Genomic DNA, 12,312 nt, shown 5'->3' on the forward strand with positions numbered 1-12,312 from the left:
GACAAAATATATTATCAGAAATACAAGTGTGTATGTTGACTTCAATTCAACATCTTTGCTGAAATCTGAAACATCAGTCAAATTCAATATACTATAGCCTACATTGGTTTATGCATATAGTTCCTCTGCCTTGTGTAACCTTATTAATACGCTAATTCTTTCGAATTTTTGTTTCGCTTCCACACAGAAAATAGTGTGCGTCTTGAAAACTAACTCGCTATCCCAAATCAACATGGTTTCTCTCAAATATGTCAAATAGTGTAGTCCACAACAATGTTTATTTATCTCACTTTAACATGCAGCATTGTGTTTTGGCTGGATATAAATAGATTCCCGCATACTTCGAATCACAGTTCTTCCATTACCGTGGTTCCGCATAATTCGTCGACTGTTGGTGATTGTTTAGCTATACCGAGGCGTGACAAAAGCATTGACAAAAGCAAGTGATCAGCACATGCGCAGGAATCAACGCTTTTAAATTATTGAACTCGGGGAACAAGGGGTAATTCCCATTTGTAATGCTCAAATCTTTTGACGTGAGTTGTCCACCAGGGCGATTTTACGAGCTGATATAAAGAGAAATAGTTAGACTATTGGAGTAGCACACTATCTCTAGCAACGCATATATTCGATGAGACAGAATCTGCATCTGATTCATGTCCACATTTTGTCAACGTAGATAAGACAATTTAGTTTTAAATCATATTGTATTTGACGATAACCATTGTCTCAATCTCCATGTATAGTAGACGAAACTAAAGAATTATAGAATGACAATACCCATGACGCTGTAAAAAACAGCCCCATTATTTTCGAAAATAACTGCAGGCGGGCAGGCTGCTGGGATCGCAATTTTAAGATTTGAGCGAACAGATCTTTCCGAGTGATAGTTACTGACGACCCTTTCGATAGCTATTGATTTTCTCCTCGCAATGTTGATTAAATTGAGAACATAGGTTCCCAGTCAGCGCAAATGACACACACTAAAACACCCTAATGCTCGTTTTTTCTTTATTTTTTATTTTTATGTATGTATTGTATCAAAAACGCTTAGGACCGTTTTACCTCCATTTTGCCACTAATTGCCACCCGACTGTATTTTGCCTGTGCGTGTCAGTACCCCTTTCTAGTATCAAAGGCACAATCTGTTTAATAAAAGTAATTTTAAAATGCCACAATTTCATTCAATCATGATGACAGAATTACCGAGTTCTTTTGTTTAAAAATATGAGGGATTTTGCGGAATACTAACACATTTAATTTCAAGCGTATTTATTGCCAGGCGGAAGAACATATTTATAAGCTACAACAGACAGACATCAGCAGATCGGATGCAGGATACAACTTAGGTCTGTCCGATAAGCCTATATTTAAAGTCCATCATTATTGAATTAGCCTTTGTTGGCACGATAATTTGTAACACAAGTAACTTTAAAGTCACTATACACAGTCAGTACACGAGTATTAACCTGCCTCGCATTTTGCACTGTATAACACCCCCTACCAATCCAAAAGCTATTCCGTGTCCTTTCCGATAATTTACAAACTGTCACTTCTAGTGTACAAAGTCCACGCAGTCGGTACACATTTTCAAAATCATCGGCAAGGAGTCTGAAAAGCTTTGGGATGGAAGGAGGTCTGCGCGTAAGGCGGCCGACTCGGAAAGTATCATAGGAAAATAAAGGTGTTGTTACAAATCTGCAGGATATATGAGTTATCAGAGTAGCGCTTTCCGAACGATTGACGTGTAGTCGGTCTAACTTCATCTCTAAATTTCAGTTTCGAATTATAAGTGAGTTGTTATAGGAAATTTTTTTGTGCTTTATCTTGAGACTGTTGGTTCTAAACTATCAATAATTTTCTGATAGCTTGACCAATAAGCTGTTACTTTTAAGTTCGCAATCTCCGGCTCGAAACCCTCGAAGAGAGAAAGAACCAGTCTGAGTACGTGTTTTCAAGAATCCCATGGAAGGGTGTGGCTCAATTAAAAGAGACCTTTTCATGTCAATGTATTCGTTTACTTAGGTGTCGATGACAGTATCCGGGCAACCAGTCTATACTAATTTCTTCACTTTGAAGTACCGAAGGGAAAGCTGACATTTTTCTGCATGCGCAGTAATGTTTTAATGTGAGCTAATAGACCCAAATACATACAAAGAAAGCGATGCCATCATCTGAAAGTTATCTACCCCGACCTTCTTTCGAAAGAAAAATATATTTTTATTCATTTAGTGGAAAAGTATCACTCTACAGATTATCAGTACGACAGTGAGCTTATTTGAAAACAAGTCATTTAAAACATATTCTGAAACACATTCAAGCGATAATTATTTCAATAGAAAGAACGAGGCGGGTTAATAGAGACAGAAAAAAAGCGAGAGGGACAAAAATGAGAGGGAAGGAAGGTGTATTCTGTTTGAACTATTTTAGATGAGATGTACTGACACACCAGAGGTCAGAAAAATACCACTCTTTTTATTTGATAATTATTTTTACTTTTCGTAAAATTTCAGTCATTAATGAATGCAGTACAGTTGATGTCATAAAAATTTAATGTCTCGTTTTTCGGTTGGCTGGGGCTGAACCGCCCGAAACATCGCTTTCTTTCTGCTTGACGTCGATCGACCAATCAGAAACCAGCCAGAGGAACATGCGGAGATTGACCGTGACTATAAAAGGAAGCAAAGCGCGCCGGTTTCAGTTAGCGATGGAAGGATGCAACCTGACAACAAATGTCTGAAGACATCAAGCGAGCTTCCGACTTCCGAATCTCAACGGAAGTCTGATAGAGAGAAGTCTCAAAAACACTGAGAGAGGGACAGAAGAAAGAACAAGAAAAAGACAAAAATCCACGATGAACTGCTATTCTTCACTGTTATAGAGGTAAGTCATATTGAAAGATAATTGGCATGAGGTACCTGAAGTCATTTGAACCACAAATTCTATAGTTTTGCCGAATAAAATCTGTAGTGTTACAGCGGTACCGTTCATTGGTCAAAAGTGGTATTTTATTTGTAGTTATTATCATCACGTGAACTTCCATCAGTAAAGTTATTCTTGTCAAACTTTACCAGACAACCTGCTACGGAAGAAAACAAAGAAAAAGGTCGTGCTTTGAGCGAATGTACAATACCAACTCTTACATGACTATACACGAAAACCCACATAATACAAATATGAAGAGAAATGTATAAGCCTGGCTATATCTAAATTTGCATGGTGTAAAGCATCAACTGCATACTAATACATATCTACAACGCTTTAGCTGTAAGTACGTCATAATCATGTGCGAACACTGTTGCCAAACAGACCTCTGCGATCACCTGATTTAACAATGATTAAATTTATTACGACGCAATTTTACTGATACGTGTCACATTACGACATAATTTTACGACAGGAGCTATGTGTGTTACGTTGTCAAAACCTGAATTTTATATTTTAACTTCTGCATTTTGCAAAATGATGACTCCGGCGGGCATCATGCAATTGCAACTGTACAGAAATGTCAATGATCATGCAAATATTATTAAACGACAGGAATACAAACATAAATGGGAGAGTCAGCAACGGAGAAATGATGAACTTACTGAATAGTCTTGAATGTTAAAGTGCATTGCACTGAGTATGATATGGCGCACGCCATGGTGACCTTCGGACTATCATGGCGATTGTACGAAAAGGTGTACCACGAGTTAACTGCTGCTCCTACTAAAATACGAAGCGACACAACATAATATGGGCACGCTGACACAGAGAACGTTCTACACAACTGAATCTGCATGAAATGGAAGAGCTTATCTTTACTAAATTGGTCTTTTTAAATATCTCATATGCGCATGCGCTCTTTTGCTGTTTATCGCTATCCGAACCGTGTGATCAGAATATCATTGGGGATTTCCATTTCGATTTCCAAACTAATGTTTCTATCGTGTTCGTTTTTCAATGCTGTACGCTACCAATCATACCGTACAACCAAAATTAGATAGCAGTCGTCCCACAACACTGCCGTATGGGTATAAAACACACTAGACTCGTAGTATATTTCGAAAATTCTTTACAGCAGTGGCCGTACGCCCCTCAAAATAATATCACCACTCTGTGTAGACAGGACTGAGGTTCAGGGCAGGACAATTTAAACTTTACGTTACAGTGAGTTGTGCATTTTTCGCCATTGTAAAACCGTACTATCAACATCTTGGCTTTTTCAGGTGTACCCGTCTGAAGAGCCGTCAGATTGAAAACAAGAATCCATCACGAATTCCCCTCACGAACTGCAGCACTGGGGATCTACGTGGGTACTAGTACTCTCCTTGAAAGGCGTGTTAAGATGGCGGCATGATATTGGTTTGTATCCAGGTATCACACCCGTTCTTTGACTCAGTGTTGTGAGTCAGCAGAGGCTGTTAGTCGGTTCCCGCCAATCGGCATGACTGAAGGTTAGCCTGATGATAGTTGCCATCAGTACTTGAAGAATTCTTGAAACGTAAACATTGATATAGGTTGTTTTCTGCTAAAATGATAGTCGTGCTACCAAAATGCCCTCATATTTAGTGGATTAGCAATGATGGAACTAATCAAAGCAACGAACCACCCCGCCCCCCCCCCCCAAAAAAAACCAAAACACAAAAAGCGATGAAGTACTCGGCCAATATTTTTAATGAGTAAAATAATCTGTACCTGTTGTTACTTTACCAGTAGCTGTCAGATTACTGAAAGAGAAAAATTCCGTGCAATGTATGGCAGTCGGAAAGTTTGGTCTCATAGGCGATAAAGTCGCACGGTTCAGTAGACATTTGCTTCACATGCTGAGAGAGGAACTTTGCGCATGCGTGCAAATAAGGCTTGGGGATTTCCCGGGGCAAGGTCGCGACCGGTCGCGCACACGAAGAAAACTATAGCTAGAAACTGCGGGAGTTTACGCTAGTCTATTTATAGTTCTGCTTCGTGCTGGGACAGGTACAATGCGTCAAATTTACAAAGTACTGGCAGTGTTCCAGTGTATCACCGGACCAAGTGATATCGCAGATATCGGCGTGTATGTACGTGCATTTTCAGTGAATTTTCAATAAATTTCGAAGTAAACTCACAACGTACGGCACCCGGTGAACTAACGAGCACATCACGGTCAAAATCGCTCCGCCAAATCTCCTTCTGGCAGTCCCAGTTTTCATCAGTGTTGGTGGTATGGGTGTGCAGCATGTAGATGTTTTTTTTCCCAACCACTGGAGTTTTCAATAGATTCTCACTCACAGCGTGCGGCACTCAATTCAATCAACTATAATCATAGTGAAGACATATTCAAACCGCTCGGCCACATGCCATCCCTTAAGAAATAGTTGTTCAATAACTAAGTTGCTAATAGCTAAGTTGTCGTAATTATTCTCACTGCGACCCTTCCACCACACGCAATAGAGTTCACAGAACACTCGCACTAAGGGACCGTTCAGTTTTTAAGGCCGGGGGGGGCGGCAAAATCCAAGGGCGGTCATCATAATTTTGGAATCCGCACAGGGGGGTCATCGCTTTTTCACTGGTAGGAAAGGGGGGTCACCACATATTCAAAAACATAATACCAACAATAAAGTTCACTTTCTGCCATGGCCATCATCGACCCTATTTACCGGCAGGCCGCCTTCGGCGGCCCACTACCATAAATATACATTATGTATTACCCATCACCCTCTTAACGGGCAGACGCCTTTGGCGGCCCACTCTCATTAGGTTTACTTCATGCGATGGCCAGGATCGACTCTCTTTACCGGCGGGCCGCCTGCGGCAGCCCACTACAATAAATTGACTTAATGTAATACCCATTGGCAATCTTAATGGCCGTACGCCTTCAGCAGCCCTGTCCAGTAAAGTTTACTTTATGCAATAGCCATGATCGACCCTCTTTACCGGCAGGCCACCTTTGGTGCCCCACTAGAATAAAGTTGACTTTACGTAATGGCCCATGACCCTCTTAACCGGAGGGCTGCCTTTGGCGAACCACTCCAATAAAGTTTACTTTATACAATGTCCATGGACATAAGTTGTCTATGGAAATGAAGTTAAAATTGCCTTACAGTCGTCCTAATTAACAGACGTTTCAATGGATGTGGCTGAGAAGTTTGTGCACTGGCATCTCTGCTACACGAATAAAGTGCGCCGCGTACCGTAGTTCAAATCCAAACCATGCGGGTAAATTTGACATATGGGTTTGGTTATTTTTCAGCGGGGGGGGGGGTCATCAAATTTTTTCGTCTGACAAAGGGGGGGTCATCTTTTTTTCACGAAAAATGCAGGGGGGTCTATATTTTTTTGAACACCGGCGACAAGATTTTGTCGCCCCCCCCCCAGGCCGTAAAACTGACGCTCCCTAATACTCTGAGTATCACACATAGCACACAAACTTTATCGGTCTCAGAACAATCCCGCAATGGCTAACGTTATTATGCCTGTGCCATATGTGAACGCAGGCAGCAGAGCTGTTTTCGTGAAGAAAGGTTCCCAAAGGGGGTGGGCGGGTACTACATGTATATTTCGGTAGTCATCGGTGATCTTCCGGTGGGAGGGCAAAAGAATCACGAAGCGAAAAGAGTAAGCTGGAAGCGGAAGATAACTTTGCTGATGGGAGAGGGGGAAAGTGGTAAAGGGGACAAGCAGTGAAGGCATTTGTGAATAACTTTCACTTACCCTTCATGATTTTAATTACGTTCAAAATATATTAAACTATTATCAAATAGCATGTTTAATAGCATGTTTACGTGAAAAAACCAATCAGATACATTGCTCAAAGTGATAAAATGTGTTCACGAGCAATGACCTCTAAGCTTAATGTGCCTCGTCGTCACGGTTGTGATCAAAATCGAGGATGTCATCTCTGAAGCTATAACGTTTTAAAACTCCGCAGTGTACTTTTAGTACACTGTACTTGGAGTCTTCAAGACCCTAAAAGAAATATCCAAGAGTTCAACAGTGAAAGATTTGGCCAGAGAAACGTTTAGCTCATGTGAATAATAACCATCGTACAGTTGGTTATACCACAATAACATCCGAAAAAAACGGGCTTGACTGTCGGAAGCAGAAAATGGCAGCCTCCAGCGCGAGAAAAAGTGAGGAAGAGGAAGAAATATTTACAAATAAATGCTTATCAGTGGGATAAATCTTAACAGTGTGTTATGCAACACTATCAAAATCAACAAATATCGTTATCTGGATTTGTGCTTCAGAATGTTAAGTTCAATTCAAGAAACATTCGAGGAACAGGAGAGACAGACAGACACACGATCGGGCTGGATGTCAAGAATACCTGACACAGAGTCTGAGATATACTCATTGTCACTTAAGATCGAAACATGACGTTGTGGTTCATCTACCAAACTTGTGAGAATAACATGAAAGCGGCCGAATTGATGATTAAATTCGCATCATTTCTGATTCATGCGAAATTATGTAAATCTGATACTCACACTGCAAACTCACGTCGGAAACCTTTTAACAACCTTAGGACTGTCCGAATCGCCGACTCACTGCGGAATTGTTAATAGCTTCTGGGTTCACTATCCGGACTTTCAATCATATACTACTCCAGCAATGTCCGATACAAAGGATATTCACCAACTAAAGGTAAATGCACGAAAGAGGCCCACAAACCGGTCATATTGAATACAAATTAACATATTGTTATCTGATCAAATAAAAAACTTCTCAAAGAAATATACCGATTTAATTCAGGAATCTATATCGCAAAAATTGGACGATACAACATAGCACAAATGTGTCCTAATCCGATAAAGTTAGGTGATTCCCCTTATCCCATCCATGGAAAGCGCAAGGTAAAACCCTAGAACAAATCTCAGAAGACACAGTAAACCCCAAGGAGAATATTTCATTGAATTCAATGATGGAGAATGATATCAAACACATCATAAGAAATGTTTGTCCATCTGCCAAGCAAGCAAGCCTAAGACGCGATAAACACCCATTCGTGCTCAAGTCTTCACCTGCGTTTGCTATTTTCAATCCAAATGTCAAAAAGAAGTAATTTGACCTAAAAACGCCTTGAAGATTTACTTGACACTGAGAATAAAAAGATCTGAATTAGTTGACTTGTTGGAAACTTATTTTCTGTCATATTCGACAAGTCACCCAAAACTATACGCCAATTTGAAGACAAACAATGTAAGTGAGAAGCTGTACAGGTATGGAAGAAACTTTTGTTAAGATATTTGATGAACAGAAATCCACGAATATTCCTGAGTGTAATGATATGTTTCCATGGACATGGATGGTTATCATATCACAGTTATTTGCAATTGGCCTAGACTGAGTTTCACATTTAAAACAGCCAATCGAGTTCATGGTAGTTTACTACAGTTACACGCTTAAGAATTGTGCAACATCACCTTGTTCACTAAGTGAACAAAATTTCGTGTCGCAAACCTTTTATTAGTTATGTTCGACTATTCAGCATTGTTCAGATGCGAGGGAGAATGAGTCACCACAGCGAGTCACCACAGTTGTGTATATAAGGAGCAGAGTGGCATGGCTTCGTCAGTCTGGACAGAGACTCTGACGATTAACTTCAGGTAAGTGAAACAATATTACCATTTGACAGAAGACCGCAGGATACTTGAGCAAGGACAGACGAAATTTTAATGAACTACGAGAAACCGAAAACCATACAGCGTGGTAAGTCAAGTTCACGTATATTTGGCATAAATACACTTACTGAATCTTGCTGTCTGGTTCAAATTCCTTCATTTACATTTTTGTTAATCATCGATATGATAACATGTTTCATCAGGGAAAGGTAGCATATTGTTGACAAACAAAGCGGAGGCTGGATTTGGTTAAAAGACCTTAACTTTAAAACCTACTATCAAGGATTTCTTCACATTAGAATCAATCTGCAGAGAAAGAGGGTCCCTAGACTTTGAGTGAAAACGAACCAGCAATGCGTATGAAGTTAGCTGAATTCGAGCTACAAAACAATAAATCTACTTGTATTCCTGTGGCGTTTTCAGTGTCCGTCATAATTATGGAAATCAATTTGAAAGTTTCATATAACTATACTAAACAAAGTTTAACATCTTGAACATATCGTCGTAATAAATGTGTATAGCGACTGAAAAGAAGGAAGTGGTAGTTATCACACTATCGGTATCGTGTATTCACACTGTGCTCTCTGCCAACTGAACACTTTACACTCTATGCATTGTGACTTTTCCTGGTGTATTTTTATCTATACGAAGATCAAAGAATACATTTCAGCACATAGGTTTGAAACAATCAAAAATATTTCCTTGTCAGAAAGAGACGGCAAACTTAAAACTCAGAGTATGACGCAACAAAATATTTTGAATTAAGAGCCTCATTATTTTCAAAATATCTACAGGCGTTTGTCTGCTGCATTAGCAATTTGAAAATTGTGGTAAACAGAAAGTAGACCGATTGATGGTTACTGACGACCCTTTCGATGACTATCGATTTCTCCTCGCAATACCTATGAAATTGAGAACTGATGTACCCCATCAGCGTAAGAGGCACACATAAAAGTACTAGCTAATGCTTGTTTTTGAAGGATTGGCATGAGGACATAACGCATTTCACCACATATTCTATAGTTTTGCCGAATAAAATCTGTAGTGTTACAACGATCACGTTTCATTGGGCAAAGATGGTATTTTATCTATATTATCATTATCATCACGTTTACTTCCATCAGTAAAAGTTGGGCTTGTCGAACTTTATCGGTCAGTCGGCCTAAGAAGAAAACAAAGAAAAAAGCTCGTGCTCTACGCGATTGTATAATACCAACTCTTACAGATGATACACGAAAACGGCATAATACGCTGAATTCAAAACTTGAAAGGAACAACTTTGCATGACGTAAAGCACCTTGCATATATCTACAACGCTATAGCTGTAAGTACGGTCATAATCATGTGCGAACACTGTTGTCAAACAGACCTCCGCAATCACATCTGATTTAACCGTGATTTAATTTATTCAGTCGCAATTTTACTGGTACGTGTCACATGACGACAGAATTTGTACGACAGGAACTATGTGTGTTATGGCCCTGGAATCTTGATTTTACATTTCAACCTTTTTGCATTTTGCAAAATGACGCCGGCGGGCAGTAATTGCAACTGTGTATAGCAATGTTAATGTGCGTGCGAATATAACTGTATTACACTGAATGCAAACTTAAATGGGAGAGTCAGCAACAGAGGAATGATCAACCCACTGAATAGTATTGAATGTTAAAGTGCATTGCACTGAGTAAAATAAATAGTGCGGCTGAACGAGAAGGTATACCATAAGTAAATGTTGTTGCCCCTACTAAAATACTGCAGCTGAGCGACACATCCTAGTATAGGCACGCTGATAAGGAGAACTTTCTACACACTTTTACAACTTCGCAGAGACCTTCTCAACTGAATCTGCAAAAAGTGAAAGAGCATATCTCTACGTATGCGCGTGCGCTGTTTTTGCTGTTCATCGCATCCACAAACAAAATTAGATAACAACTAGAAAGCATTTGCAAGCAAAAGCGAAGTTCCAGAGACCAGAACAGCGGAAGAAACAAGAGAATGTGTGACAAAGATAGGTGCAGAATGAAAGAGTGCTTTGGATTTTAATATTCAGGGCTGATAGCAGTAAACACCATAATACAACTAAAAGCAAGGCAGTCCGGGGAATTACAGTACACAGATTACAAATGCCTACATGTACGGTAAAAACGCAACAGATACATACGGGGGCGACAACGCACGGAAATGTTTATCAGACGACATTCTCGCGAGCCACAGCAATAATTTTCGCTCCGCTGACCTACCAAAAATCAATCGCTTGACGGGTAGCGCTGAGTTGTTGCCGTAAAGAGGCGTGTCATTTACGACGATGATCAGACGAGAGGAAACATCGGACCTCGGCCGTTGAAATTGAGCCACATGCATTTTCATTTGATTAAAAGCACAGACTAAAACAATTTTCATTGCTAGTCGCTGTTTTCACAAGATACTGACCATTTGATCTTGGAAAGTTGAGTTGCTTTTACGTGCAGCCAACGCATGCCGGTGCGTGACAGACAGTATGTTCACTATGAACATGATGAATGCCTAGCTCTGCATGGCAGGGCTGTGTGTTACCGGCGTTAAACGGCCTCCCACCACAGCCCCGCAGACTGATATAGGAAAAACCGCTGGTGGCTCCTCAGAAATACGGCGGGCAGTTTCTCCGCCAAAACAGCCGATTTTTAGTCCAAATTTTGCATTGATCATCGTTTTCGAGCACACCCACCTCGCCTAGGTACACGATGTGCCAAGCCGCGCTTGTAAACTTAGGGAAAGGCTACTTTTCTCTCTGTGTGCGGAGCGTGGCGATCGATACGCCGCCATGTTGTCTCATGAGCATTCGGGCGAAACAGTATAGCGCCACGTACGGCGAGTATTTAGAGAAAAATAAAATCAAAAAGCAACAAAAAACAAAGCGAAAGAAAGCTAGAATTATTAATAACTGAACGCAATATGATAGTTGAGCAATGCCAAATAAAAAATAAATAAATAAACAAACAAGAAATGCCCGTAAAACCCGTCCGAGCTGAGCGATGACGTCATAAGCGTGTCGCAATGCATTCTGGGTAATTAAGGTAAAATTTGTGTATAGCATGTTCTATGGTAGTAAAACCGGAAATAGAGAAAGAAAGAAAGAAAGAAAGAAGGAAAGTGAGCAAAAACTAACAGTTCCAGAGCTGGTCTCTGGAACTAATTAACATATATTGTATTACAGTCGCCCCAGAACAATGCCGCATGGGATTATACAACAAGACAACGCCTAGTACATTTCGAAAATTCTTTTCGGCAGTGGTCCGACCCTCAAAATAACATCATCACTCTGTAGACGGGCCCAGGGCAGAACAATTTAAACTTTGCGTTACAGTGAGTTGTGCATTTTCACCCTTATACAACGGTGGTCGAACTGATGGTGACATCTTGTTAAGTCGGCTGTTTCAGGTGAAGAGCGGACAAAAACAATATAATCTATCACCAACTGCAGCGCTGGGGATCTACGTGGGTAATCCCCTTGAAAGGCGTTTCAAGATGGCGGTATGATATTAGTTGGTATCCAGGTATCACATCCGTTCTTTGACTCTGTGTTGTGAGTCAGCAGATATTTTTAGTCAGTTCCCGCCAATCGGCATTCTGAAGCTTAGCCTGATGATATTCCCTTCAATACTTGAAGAATTATTGAAACGTAAACATTAATGTAAGTTGTTTTCAACTGAAAAAGCCATGGACGTTACCAAAGCAAAGAAAATAC

The sequence above is a fragment of the Ptychodera flava genome, chromosome 4, assembly GCF_041260155.1.
Source record: "Ptychodera flava strain L36383 chromosome 4, AS_Pfla_20210202, whole genome shotgun sequence".
Taxonomy (NCBI): Eukaryota; Metazoa; Hemichordata; class Enteropneusta; family Ptychoderidae; genus Ptychodera; species Ptychodera flava.